Genomic DNA, 12,902 nt, shown 5'->3' with positions numbered 1-12,902 from the left:
CTTTTACACAGTTGTCTTATGGAAAGAATACTCAGATTCCTCTGACTACCTATGAGCAATAAGTTACCAAAGTGTGGCGTTTGTGACCTTCTAGCTGAGATTACTGATACAGTGCTTTTCAGTTTCAAATTAATCAGGCCAACAAGGGACTTAAGCTGACTTGTCTTTCTGTATACTGGACATGTGGACAAGAGCTGCTTTCCCAGACAAGCACAAGTTGCATCTGTGAGATATCAGCATCACACTTCAGGTGCATGTTTTTCTTCTGTGTCTGCCTCTGCACACACTTGCTTGAGGGAGCTGATGCTCCCAGAGAAGTCTCTCTCTTCGGTAAGCTTTTCTTCCAGTCATTATCAGAAAACTAAAGAGAATGGGCAGCAGCAAAGCCTTGAAAATTTCTTGGAACAATCACCCAGTTAGGGTTAACAATCTGGTGTGAAATTAGAACTAACAATAATAAACATTTGCATGCATGTGTATTCACTTGTGTTAGAAGAGGTGGCTGCCCACATGGTGAATTTCTGGGTAATGCTAATGCCATCTACTCTAGAGGGTCAGAAATCTACCTGGAATGTTTCTATAAGAGTTTCAGAAAATTCAGTGTAGTCCTTGGTGCAGAAATTCTACTGAACCTCAGCTAGGAAATAAGCAAACCTATTCAAACTCCTCCAAAAAATTCCAACCTTTTTTTTCCAAACCAGATTTTTTTTGGAGGATTTACACACTGACATATTAAAATTGCACATTCTTTTCTCAATTGCACCTGTTTTGATCAGGAACACGTTAAGTGAAATATTTAAAATTAAAAATAGCAAAATACAAAATTTATACTGGGATACAATGTAAGGCAAAATGAGTAGTTAAATGCAAAGATAACACTGTGGTGGCTCAGGGAGCTCTGTATTACCTCTTAGATATAACACTTCTTTAAAATCCATTAAATATTACAAGGATACTCTCAAAACTGAAATAAGATAGCTGGAAGACAACCAGCCAGTCAGAAGCATAACCCAAAAAGGCAATTAAAGTAATTCAAGACAGTCAGTGAAAGAAGGGAAAAAAAAAAAATAAAAGAGAAACAGAGCCAAAAATACCAAAAATATATAGCAGCTCAAGCCAATGAAAAAGAGTAGCTATGTAGAGTGACCAGAAAACACCCCAAGCAGCCAGTTGCAGGCAGCCACAGCACAGCTGCTGCATCTTTAATTTTCAGACTGAAGACTCCTTTTTTGTTTGCACAAACATTTGGAGAATGATAGTTCTTCCTGTCACAATTGTGATTTACATGTAACAAAGCTACTTATGCACAATCAGGTGTATACATTATTTAGAATCCACTGCGAGCCAGGTGACACTTGTCAGCTGTTACTGCTGGAGAGGCTTCTGCCAATAAATTTATTGACATGTAAATTATGTAACCAAGCACAGAGCATAATTAAGAAGGAGCAAATAACCTACATAAGTCAACTCACAGGTAAACTGTACAACCAAATTTGGTCTTGATTTTTTTTTGTTTTTGTTTTTTCATAACAACTGCTGTAAAAACAAAAATTGTCTCTTAGTTCTGTCAGGGCAAACTTAAAGAATCACCTACAACATCATTATTTCTTACCTGGGTGGTACCTTGTGGAAAGGAGTTTGCTTAAGAGCCCTGGCTCTCTGTTCTTAAAACAAGTTCACAGCAGTGGGTTCACATTTTAAATTATATTTTTACTTTATTGAGAAATTGCTGGTACATGAAGGTAATATTTAAATATGAGAATCGTTCCTTAGCAATACAGACAATTCTGGTATCTAAATATGAATGTTGAGTACATTTATGACTACATCCTAAAGCCTTCAAGACACTGACACAGGGCTTTCAGTCATCATACAAAACCTACAAGAGACCTGTACCCTTGAGAACAAACATCTGTAGGTCAGGAGAGACATGTCAGGCCATTTGAAATGGTACTGAAAGCCTATATTAAGGCATCCAAAAAAGCATTTTGACATATTATTTTAAGGAGAGAAGAATGTCACATGCTGAAATATGCCATACATAGACTATGCACCCTTAAAAATAAGAAATAAGAAGCTGGAGACACAGGAGAACCATGCAGAAATTCTGGGGTTTGCTCCATGTCCCACTTCAGCTGCTTTCTGAACTCAAAAGGTCCATGTGCCAGCACAGCATCCAACAGGAGCACCCTACCTGGCAGGTGGGAGTCTCCTCCTGCAAAGGCTAATTATGAAATAAAACCCATGGCACCCCAGGGCTTTGGCACACTTCCAGTTGCCTGCTGTGAGCCATGCCTTCCAGCAGCACTACAACTCTCTGGGGCCGGAGGCCTGACCAGGGCTGTCCTTCATCCCCTGCCTCAATTCCCGTGGAAGAGCTGCGGCTCAGTGCAGGTGGTTAGGATCAACTAGGGAATGAAGGAAGCAGGAACGGTAGTTGTGTTTGCTAACTGCTCAGTCTAAATCTATCTGAAATTACCCACTGAGGACTATATCTTGGAGGTATCTACAAATGAAAAAATCTGGGTAGTGACAGAACAGCTGGGTTTCATTTCTGTTGCTGCTTCTGACTGCTGCTCTTTCAGACCCAAAAAAGTCACTATACGGCATTGGTCTGTTGCTCCATTAACACGCACTCCTCTAGCAGAAGCTAAGATTCCTGCTCCAACCTCTTTTCTTCCTATTCCCACAGAGCTGCCTCACCACACATACAGCATAAAATTTTTGCCATTCCAGGTGTCAAAAGAGCCAACTCCACAACATGGGGCATTTGTAGATCCTATTACTATGGTCAGTCAAGGCAGGTGGACAGCAAGGGAAAACCCATGGTCTTATCTGTTTCTGAGGTTTTGACTGAAAAAAAAGCAGTACAAAGAATCAGGGCCCTCAATACAATTTTGTTTCAGCCTCTGCCCTCCCTGGTAACCTCCTTTTTTCTGTGAATCACTTTGGGAAAAACAACCCTTTGTACAACACTGGATGATCTATTGATAAAAGCTACAGCCATGACTTTCTTGATTCTACAGAAAAACCTCAATTTATAACATTCTCCCAGAAATCCAGCTAGCAGAAAATATTTCCTGAATCAAAACTTCATACTTTTTGAGTACATGCACCAAAATAGGCAGAGGGAGCACAAACAGCTCCCCAAACCTTCTGATTGTAAACAAATAATTATTCTCCCGTCTTATCCTCCCAAATGGAGGTACATTTTTTAATGAAGGTAAGGGAGCACTCTTGCATCAGTTTGAAGCTGTTTACTTGAAGATAGGAGGCTGATTTAATAAGATTGTTCTATTTTAAAGCTTTCACTATACCGCACTGAAATTTTGCTTTATGTTCTTAAGCCCCATGTACACAATTCAAATTAAAGCTGTTGTTCCTCTGACATCCTCAGCATAATTGTCTCACAAAAGACATGAATGGATTGTCATCAGGCAAAATCAGAAATCCACTTTATTTTGATTAGGTGAGCCATTAAGACAATATACCTATTAACATCTATAGGAAGAAACAGATGAAATTGAACTACATAGTTTTAGCTTTGTTGATTCTTTTAATATGCACATCACTATGAAAATAAATGTCTGGATTTTTTAAAAAACCCCTTCGAATTTATGGTTGGGGATGCGGCAAGGAAAGACCAACCAGCCTATAAGCAAATTTATAACCCAATTAGACTGTTCTTTTATAGTTTTATTGTTTGTTTCTTTGTAATTCAAGTCTCTTTAATTGGATGCCATCCAATTTAGAAATATATATGAAACAAAGACATATATTAAAGAGGACTTACATTTATTTAGAACTCAGTGGCACATATAATCTACTGCTATTTATATTTATATATGTATAGAATACTCCTTTTCTAACATGTGTAGTCTTAAGAGGGAATTTTCAAGATTGCTTAATTAACTAGTGTACCATTAAAAGATAAAATAAATTAGTTTAGTGAAAACCATGCTTCTTTAATATGTACCAATTTTACAACTTAAGTTTGTAAAGAGTCATCATGTCATTATTGTCTTGAAATAAAAATATTATTTATAAACTTATTAAGTAATAAAAAGACAGAAATATATTCTTATAATTAGGGATAATTAATCATATTCTTAGTGCAATAGCATTTACATAGTCATTAAATATATGCAACTTTTATATATTAAATCCCTGCATTTTTTTTCTCTCCTATATCTGTTTGCCAGCAGAAAATATGAATTAGATAATACAAGACAGCCTGGAAATATTAACATATGAGTTTCATATATGTAGCACTACAAAGCAAAGCTGCTAATTTACCTTTAACCACAGAACAGGTAGTGAGAGTCAGAGATACTAGGAAAAAATGTGAACAGGAGGAATCAATGGGAAGAGGAGAGGGAAATTACCTGGCTCAGTTGTATCTCATGCATTAGAATACTAAAGAGTGCTCTTTGGATGCACACTAACATGATCTGAGTTCCTCACATCTTCTCAAGGATGCTTTTGAACCACAGCTATTCTTTCTTCTCAGCATATTTCATCTCTCCACATTATGACCTTTTTGTTTTCCAGAAGTACTAATCTGTGGCTCAACAAAGAGTCCTGTGAGCTAGTTTCTCATACATCACCAGAGAAAAAGAGACATTTAATTTACTTTCAGATTTCTTCCAGCTTATGAGGAAAGGAAATAGTGAAATAACCTGTGACAAGCACCTTATACCTACAAGACTAACAACTGTACCTGTTGCACTATTCTGAGAAAGATGCATGTGCTGAAACCTATGGCATGATCCACTCAGGAGTACCAGATCTGAATTTGTAGATTTGTTGAGTGACGTTTATAAAACTACTGCAGAAAGATATTCTATATATACTTTAGTCATGCTAGGGAGATAATGGTAGTCTTTCTCAATATAACTGCACATTGACATTTTAAGTATTTCAGAGGGGACAATACTGATACAGTAAAAGCAGACAACACCCAGAATTACGAAGGAGATCATCTCAATTAGAAAGTTGCAAAATGAATGTGTCTGTTTAGAGAAAACTGTTCTTCTGCCTCTTTGCCCCTGAGATAACAGGACACGTCTCATTGTAGAGGTAGAGATGACTGGAACTACAAATATACCTTTAGTGAACCACTTTTTATTGATTTGCCCATCAAGGTGGAATGATGAGAGATCGACTCCTGCTGCATGGGGAAGTCTTGGCAGGACAAAAAAAAGGAAAGCACCCCTGTGCTTCTTACAACATGAGATTATACCATGTAAGAAAAGCTTTCATTATATTCATCAGAGAAGTTTATGAGTAGGAAACATAAAATGCAGATTAACTGAAAGAAGATTTCCAGCAAGAAAACTGGGCATGAAAAGCACTAAAACCCTTGGAAGAAAACATGAAGAAAATTTAAAACATTCCTAAACACAAAAAGCACTTCAAGAAACTCTATTATAAAGCTAAACAATGCCAGTGGTGTTTCCTTCTTTACTCTTTGCCCATTCACTCCAGGACTCCTTGGACTCTCTACTGCTTCTGTTAACATTTTGATCACCAGTCATGTCCACCACATTACATACATATATGCCATTTTCAAAAGCAGCAATAACACACAGCTTAGATAGGCTTTGGTTACTTAATTCTCATCTTAACTTCTCTTTCCTAACCTCTAAAGTTGTTGGAGAAGGTGTTGATAGTGATGGAGAACACATTCAGTGGCAAATGACAATGGAGGAACTAGGGTCTCCAAAACAAAGCTTCTCACATATCACTTTTCTCTGCACCATGTGTCTATAACTCCTGGTCATTTGAGAGGTAGACAGGGAATGGTGGTATGTAAGCAATCCTCTGTTCTTGCTTGTTCTCTTTTCACTTTTAAATAGACATGTAGAACCCTACAGAGGTTCTGTGCCATTGCTCTGTGGATGGAAATAAAGGAACTTCTTCCAAGGAGAAAATACATCAATTGTGTTACATTAATACCAGAAACTATTACTGATCTTTTTCAAAACTTGGACTGCAATAACTGCATTTTTTTCAATTATCCCTAATTTATATTAACATATCAAACATCCCTAACTTATATTAACATATCAAACATTTTCATTTCTGAATAGGATACATTATAATTTTTTCTCTTGGCCTTATTTTTTCACTTAAGGTAGCTCCATGTTGCAAAGAGATCTCCTGATAGTTTACTAATAAGGTTTGTGCCATAGAAAATCCACTGTATGTTCACATCAAGAAATTATATTGATTATTCACATTTTGTTCACTAGCCCAACCTACTCATTGGCAGAATGGTCAAGTTATAGTTTATACTGTTAAAAAAAATCATTAATATTGACAGGCTAAAGTAATTTAGATACTCTGAAGACAAAAGAATCACTAGACTTCTACTCTGGAAAGATATATGACATTTTCCCCTAAGAATGTCTTTTAGCAAACTAAGAGTAGCCAGAATCTTACTTGAGATCGCATTTGCAAACAATTATCTAATGTTGGTTTCTAATGAACTATTTTTATTTGTCCAAAAGCAGATGGCCCAAACAAATAACTGCATTGCATTCTTTTTCCAGGTCTACATTTAGCAAATTTAAAGCTCTTTACTGGCATAATTTCCCTTGCATTCTCACTGCTGCCTCTCAACAGGAGAGAGGCAACTGTTATTTCTGTCTGACTCTGCTCCAGGAGAGGAATGCCTGCTCTGGTTTGCACACACTAGCCTTTTAACAGGCAGCTGCCTAATTTTGCATGTCAGTATTCTTTCTATCTGCTGTTCACTGTAGCTCAAAAAGGAAGAGCTCCAAGGATTACTGATTTTCCTTAACTTTTTATTTCTGAACTCTTAAGGATCTCCTTAACCTCTTGAAATTCCTAAAGCCATTTCTCTTCTACTTACTTGCAGGTCAATCATTCTTGGCCATCTCGTCTCTGCAAAAACATTTATTTTTGTCTTTCAAGAAATAGAGTTATCCTGGGATTCTTGAGGTTAGAAAGACACACAGGCTTCAGTTTACAAGGAGAGCCATTTACCTGCTCCTAAAGAATATTTCATTAAAGGGATTAATTCAGATCTGACATTACAGAGTTATGTCACTGATAAACAGTGACTGGAATTTTGTCCAAGCTCTCATGACAGAGTCAAAATACCTAAGATTGTACATCAAGGTCAGGCAGACCTTTAAAAAGGAAAGCTGTCACCAAGTAATTTCATGAACCCACTTCTTCAGAAAACATAGGAGAAAGAAAGGAGATGAGAATGGACACAAAGCTGACAGCTGAACTGTGAAATGCTGAACATGCTTGCAAACATGATTAAGTGTCTGTATATGCAGAGTCACTGATCAAATGTGTGATTCAGTTTGCAATTTTACTCTGCACTAATATTTAATAATAGATTAATATTTAAGCAAAATATCTAGGGCAACAGGTTATATGACAAACAAAACCTTGGTGATTTAAAAAATAATTTTATCATGGAAGTGGAATCCTTTCTCTAATCTTGCAGATGAGTTCCTGAGTCCCTCTATCATTTTGTGTGTGTTGCTGGAATTCAAATAGCAGGTAAAGTGATAAGTAATGAAGTAGCACTCCTGTCCTGCTTGATCTCAGTAAAAAGCTGATTATGGCCTTATGTACTAGTGACAATTTTGACAAAGCTTTTGGGTTTTTTCCTTTAGTCTATGACAAACTCATTAACATGTACGGATGGAATGTCATCAGGTTTCACTAAATAGTGATTGCAATTCAATCTTTTATATTGTCTTGGCTTTTTTGTATGTCACACGGGGAAGGTTGTCCATTTACTCAGTATGCATTCCATTTTAAAATCTGGCTGCCAAGACTTCAATTCATTTTTAGACTCTCCAAACAGAATGTGATTTTCAAAGATAATCAATCCTTAGGTGATACCCTCACTGTGATGCTCATAAGCATTGCATTGGTAAGTATCCCATAACCGAAGCCAACATACAGGGAAGCAGCAAGGAGCTTTTTATTTGGGAAAATGGTCAGTATTGTCATACTAGATTTAATGTGCTATAGAAGAATGGAAGATAAGAATGGAAGCACAGGAGCAGTATTTACATCAATAGTAATGAATACAGGAGAGTGGAAAAAGGGTCTCCTTGTCTTTTTATCTGGACTCCAACAGACATCATAGTGAGGCCATACTTCAAATCCTGTGTTAAGTTTCAGTTGCCTCCATACAAGAAAGACATTGAGATGCTGAAGTATGTCCAAAGAGCAACAAAGCTGGTGAAGACTCTACAGAAAATGTTTGAGTGTTCAGGGAACTGGTGCTCTTTAGTTTGGAGAAAAGGAGTGTGAGGGGGAACCTTGTTGCTGTCTACAGCAACCAAAAGGGTGTAGTAGTAAGGTGAGGTCAATCTCTATTCCAAGAAATAAGAGGAAACAGCCAGAAGAGGTTTAGATTGGATATTAGGAAAACTTTCTTAATGGAAAGGGTAGTCAGGCATCAGAAGAGCTTACCATCACCCCTTACACTTCACAAATGTTTAAACCATCACCCCCTGATGTATTTAAAAACCTGTGGCACTGAGGGACACAGTTCAATGGTGGGCTTGGCAGTGTTAGATTAGTGGTTGTACTCAATGATTTTACAGCTATTTTCCAAACTAGATTATTTGATAATTTTAAAGGGTTTTGTGATCACTTTAAACATCATTTCCTCGTTCAAAAGTTTCAGTCCTTCATAAGGGGTGGTGTCTTGATGACAGTGCAAGAATCTATTGACTTCAGGGGATCACCATTGCATAATCATCTTTCCACTAGGAGTCATCAAAAAGATCCAGAACTTTCACTTAAGGAGCCCCTCAGAAAAAGCTGATGTTACATTCTCTAAGTAATCTTTTGTATTCCCAACCTACTCCTCATCACAGAAGACTGAAATTTTGAGGATGAACTTCCACTGCATTTTCTTGTGGCAGTGCTTAGCAACACTCCACTCCTCCACCTGAGTCCTTAAGTGCTCATAAGAAACAATTTGCTCCATGACTTTTGCCTCCCTCTCTTGCAAGTGTAAGACTGGCCAAGAGTTCCCAAGGTCATCTGAGGCTGGGGTACTCAAAAGGCAGTATGCAGTGGATAAGCAACCACATCATAAATCAAGGGATATCACAACTCAGACAGATGAGTTCAAACCTTATATGAACGTTTCTCTCATTCTTTTCCTTTTCAGTAGTCTACTGCTTTGTACAAGTAGTTTATCTCTTCCAAGTCTTTTTATTTTATTCAGAAGCTACATAGCTTACCACACATGAGCATTACAGAAGACTTGAATACAGATAAGACTGCTTCAGAAACATTCACTTATCAAGTGAATTTTAAATCTAGGTTTCTGTAAGTAATATAACATGGAATAAAATCTATTGTGCTTTAGTTCTTAAGAGTAGGGAAATAGTGTGCAAAGAGCTTCTAGTGAATAGTGAAATACATCAGAAATCAAGCAATCTGATTTAGGGCCCTTTCACCTAAAACTGCCTCTGTTACCCCAGCATCTGTATTTTTTAAGAATGCCTCCTGATCTATGGCATATCTCAATTTTCTATAAGTGAGCAGGAAACGCTTCTTGCCTCTCATGCACATTTTAGTTACCATTCATCCAGAATTGCAAGACAATACACTATTGTATCAGTGAGAGCAAAATAGGAAGAGCTATCTAGTTAATCAGTCTAACCCTATAAGACATTCAAGGACATTTAGGCAAAAATTAAGACACTATCATGGATGGGAGAGAGAATAGCATTTCTTTTAACCAGTTTCTGTAACTGTTGTACTATTTAGGTATCATTTTTAAAGTCCTTAAGCCCTCTTTTCAGAGAAACACCTACTAAAATAATGTCTCCAACTTAAGAAACTCTTGCAATTGTTATCAAAAACTGTTATAGAATATTTTTCCATTAAAAAATATTTTTAAAGCAACAATCGTAAGACAGAAAAGTGCACAAGAGAATTATTTTCTGAAAAACACAATCTTATCAGACAACTTGGCACTATGAACAGCCTAAATCCCTCATCCCTATTTGTTCCAAGCCAGTAAAATAGCCTTACACATTCTAAAGAAAACCAACCAAAATCATCATATTAAAATAAGTATCATGGTGATATTTGTATTCCCTGACTGCAATCTCATGTCTCCCTCTCAGTGGTGCAGAAAATTAAAACCACCTGTCAAGTCTTATATTACCAAATTAATTAGATAGCTGAAAGCTAGGAACAGGGAGCAGTAAAGGAAGCTATAATGTATGTTCAAGAGCACATTAATTACCGTCTATTGGAGGGAATTATGCTGACTCTTTCTATGAAGTACATTAAGACATTTGGGTATTGTCCTGAATTGTAGTTGAATGTTTACCTTTTTGACAAGGGGTATAAACTACTTTATGAAACTATTTTTTTTTAATTCACATATTTTTAAAAGGAATGGGAGATGAAAAAGAAGATAGGTAAATAGTTGGTATTAAAAAAAAAAATCTGTCTTTAAACCTTTAATTGCTAATAAGATATATCCTCAGCCAAGACAGGCTTTTTTAAAATTTTTAATTCATAAAAAATAAGAAGAAAAAAAAGAAAACAACCACCGATCACGAATGAGAAATACTAGTTAGCAAAAAAGAGAGATAATCTATTATGATACTACTATGGTGCTATAAATGCTAAATCCATTATGATTACTTAATATGAACTTTGGTATGAAAATGAGAAAAAATCAACCACAATAATATATTTTTAACATATTAAATCATATTATTTGAAAAACAATGCACAGAGAGATGAAAACATCAGCACAGAATAAAAGTACAGAATGAAACATGTAAACATTTTTGAGCTTATTTAGTACAGTAATTCTAAATGTAGCTAATTCTAATATAATTATTTGTTCCAATCAAGTACACTTTTAAACTAGAAGGATATTTTGTGGCACATCTTTCTGGCCATAAATGGTGGGAATAAGGGTGATTTAAATCTTCTGAGAAGCACATTTTCAGAGGTAGCAATCGCAAAATTTGAACGCTGATGTAAAGAATGTTTAAAAAGGAAGAGTGAGATAAATGAACAGCTAATCAAGAGTTCATTTCCAATATTACTGAAAGTCCTAGAGGTATGAGTCAGGTCAGTGACGGTGAATTTCCACAGTGTAACAAACTTATATATAATCAAGAGAATTTTCTGAAATTTTAAACTGATAATCAGAAATACTGTTTTATCTGATTTTGCAAAAATGGGATGGAAATATTCCAACACTGCCAGTTCATTGCCATATCAGATTCTTTATTGCACTGTAACAACAACAAGAGCAAAAAAAATCAAGTTTCTTTAAGAATCTTATTTAAGGGCTGGTTAATATTGAAGGTAAAGATATTGAATGATTTATGTTTTATTTCTGATATTTTCAAATACATGCACATTCTTCTTTTAAAATAAAAAGTTTCTCTTTATAACTCACATAAACTCCTACATAATTATTTTCTTCATGATATATTTCTACATTTTATTGAACTATATATTTTAAGGAACATAAGCATGTCTCTCAGAGGAAATAATAGTAAAATGTGCAAAAACTTTCTCTTCCAGATTTAAAATAATGCAGCTCCTTACTTATATCATCTCAATATGGTAATAACCAATCTAGTGCCAAATGGATATTTTTTATTTGATTCAAAAATTTTCTGATTCTTTGGGGATTTTTTGTTTGTTTTTTTTAGGTCAGGGACACCTTCTACTAGAACAAGTTGCTGAAATCCCCATCCAATTTGGCCTTGAACATTTCCAGGGAATTGTTTTAAATACAGGTTTCTTCCAGTGCACATTCTATTTTCCTGCCAAAATAGCAAAATTTCTTTGGCAGATGTTAGGGCTGGACCCATTTGCAGGTTGCAAATTTTTCTAAATCACTTGCTATGAAAAAAATTCCCAAAACTTTTATATGGTTTCCAACTAGATAAGAATTTCAAGTGCTAAAGGTTAACTCTTTATTTTAAAATATTGGAATATCAATTGAAAAATTTTCTGACCTTATCTTAGAGGATCCGTTAAAATTGGAAGGTCTTTCAAAACAGACACATGTATCTTTGTCTCCTCAGTTTTAGGGGCAAGGACATTTTAAATTAATATCAGATTTTCCTTACATTACTCCCTCCCTATTCCTAAGTTAGACACAGTTTAGAGCTAGGGTTTTATTTCAGCACTTAAAATTAAGCCCTTAAATTGATGGTGACGCAACTGAACAAAATATTTGACTCTAAGTAACCAGGACTTATGCGGCACAGAGATCTTTCCATGTTCTACAAACATTCATGCAAATAAGGACAGGTCAACTTTAAACCAGAATTCATGATCAGAATTAAAATGTATGTCAAACATGTTTCATTGCCTCCTTCCCTGCACTGGAAAAGCAATGTTAAATTCTTCAAATGTCATTCATCATTCCTCTATTATGAAGTAAATAAGTGAAAGCATTTTCAAAAATCAGTTCAGGAACATTTATTTGTTCACAGAATTGTGAATAGAAGGATATTCTGCAATGCTTCCAATTTATTGCACAGGTACTTTATAGCAAAATAAATTTTAACCTAGGAAATTACATTTTTAAGAGACTATCCCTGAGGCTTGTCCAGACCCTATCAATTCATCTTTCCTCACTCTGTTTTATTATTTTACACAGTGTCCATGACCTATATACAATGATTGAACATTTCTGACCCTCAGAAGAAAGACATGCCTTCAAAAGGAATTTGAATTAAGAGATGGGAAATGTTTCTAACAGGGAAAAGAGAGAATTTTCAAACATATTCAAAATTATGGAAAAATTTCTTTAACCTCAGTAAGAGGTTAAAGAACCAAACTACCAAAGCCAGAAGGGTCAAGACTAAGTAGATTAATAGAGGAGATAAAGGACAAGG

Source organism: Lonchura striata, chromosome 1, assembly GCF_046129695.1.
Source record: "Lonchura striata isolate bLonStr1 chromosome 1, bLonStr1.mat, whole genome shotgun sequence".
NCBI classification, from domain to species: Eukaryota; Metazoa; Chordata; class Aves; order Passeriformes; family Estrildidae; genus Lonchura; species Lonchura striata.
The sequence above is the reverse complement of the archived record's forward strand: the minus strand, read 5'-3'. Positions refer to the sequence as shown.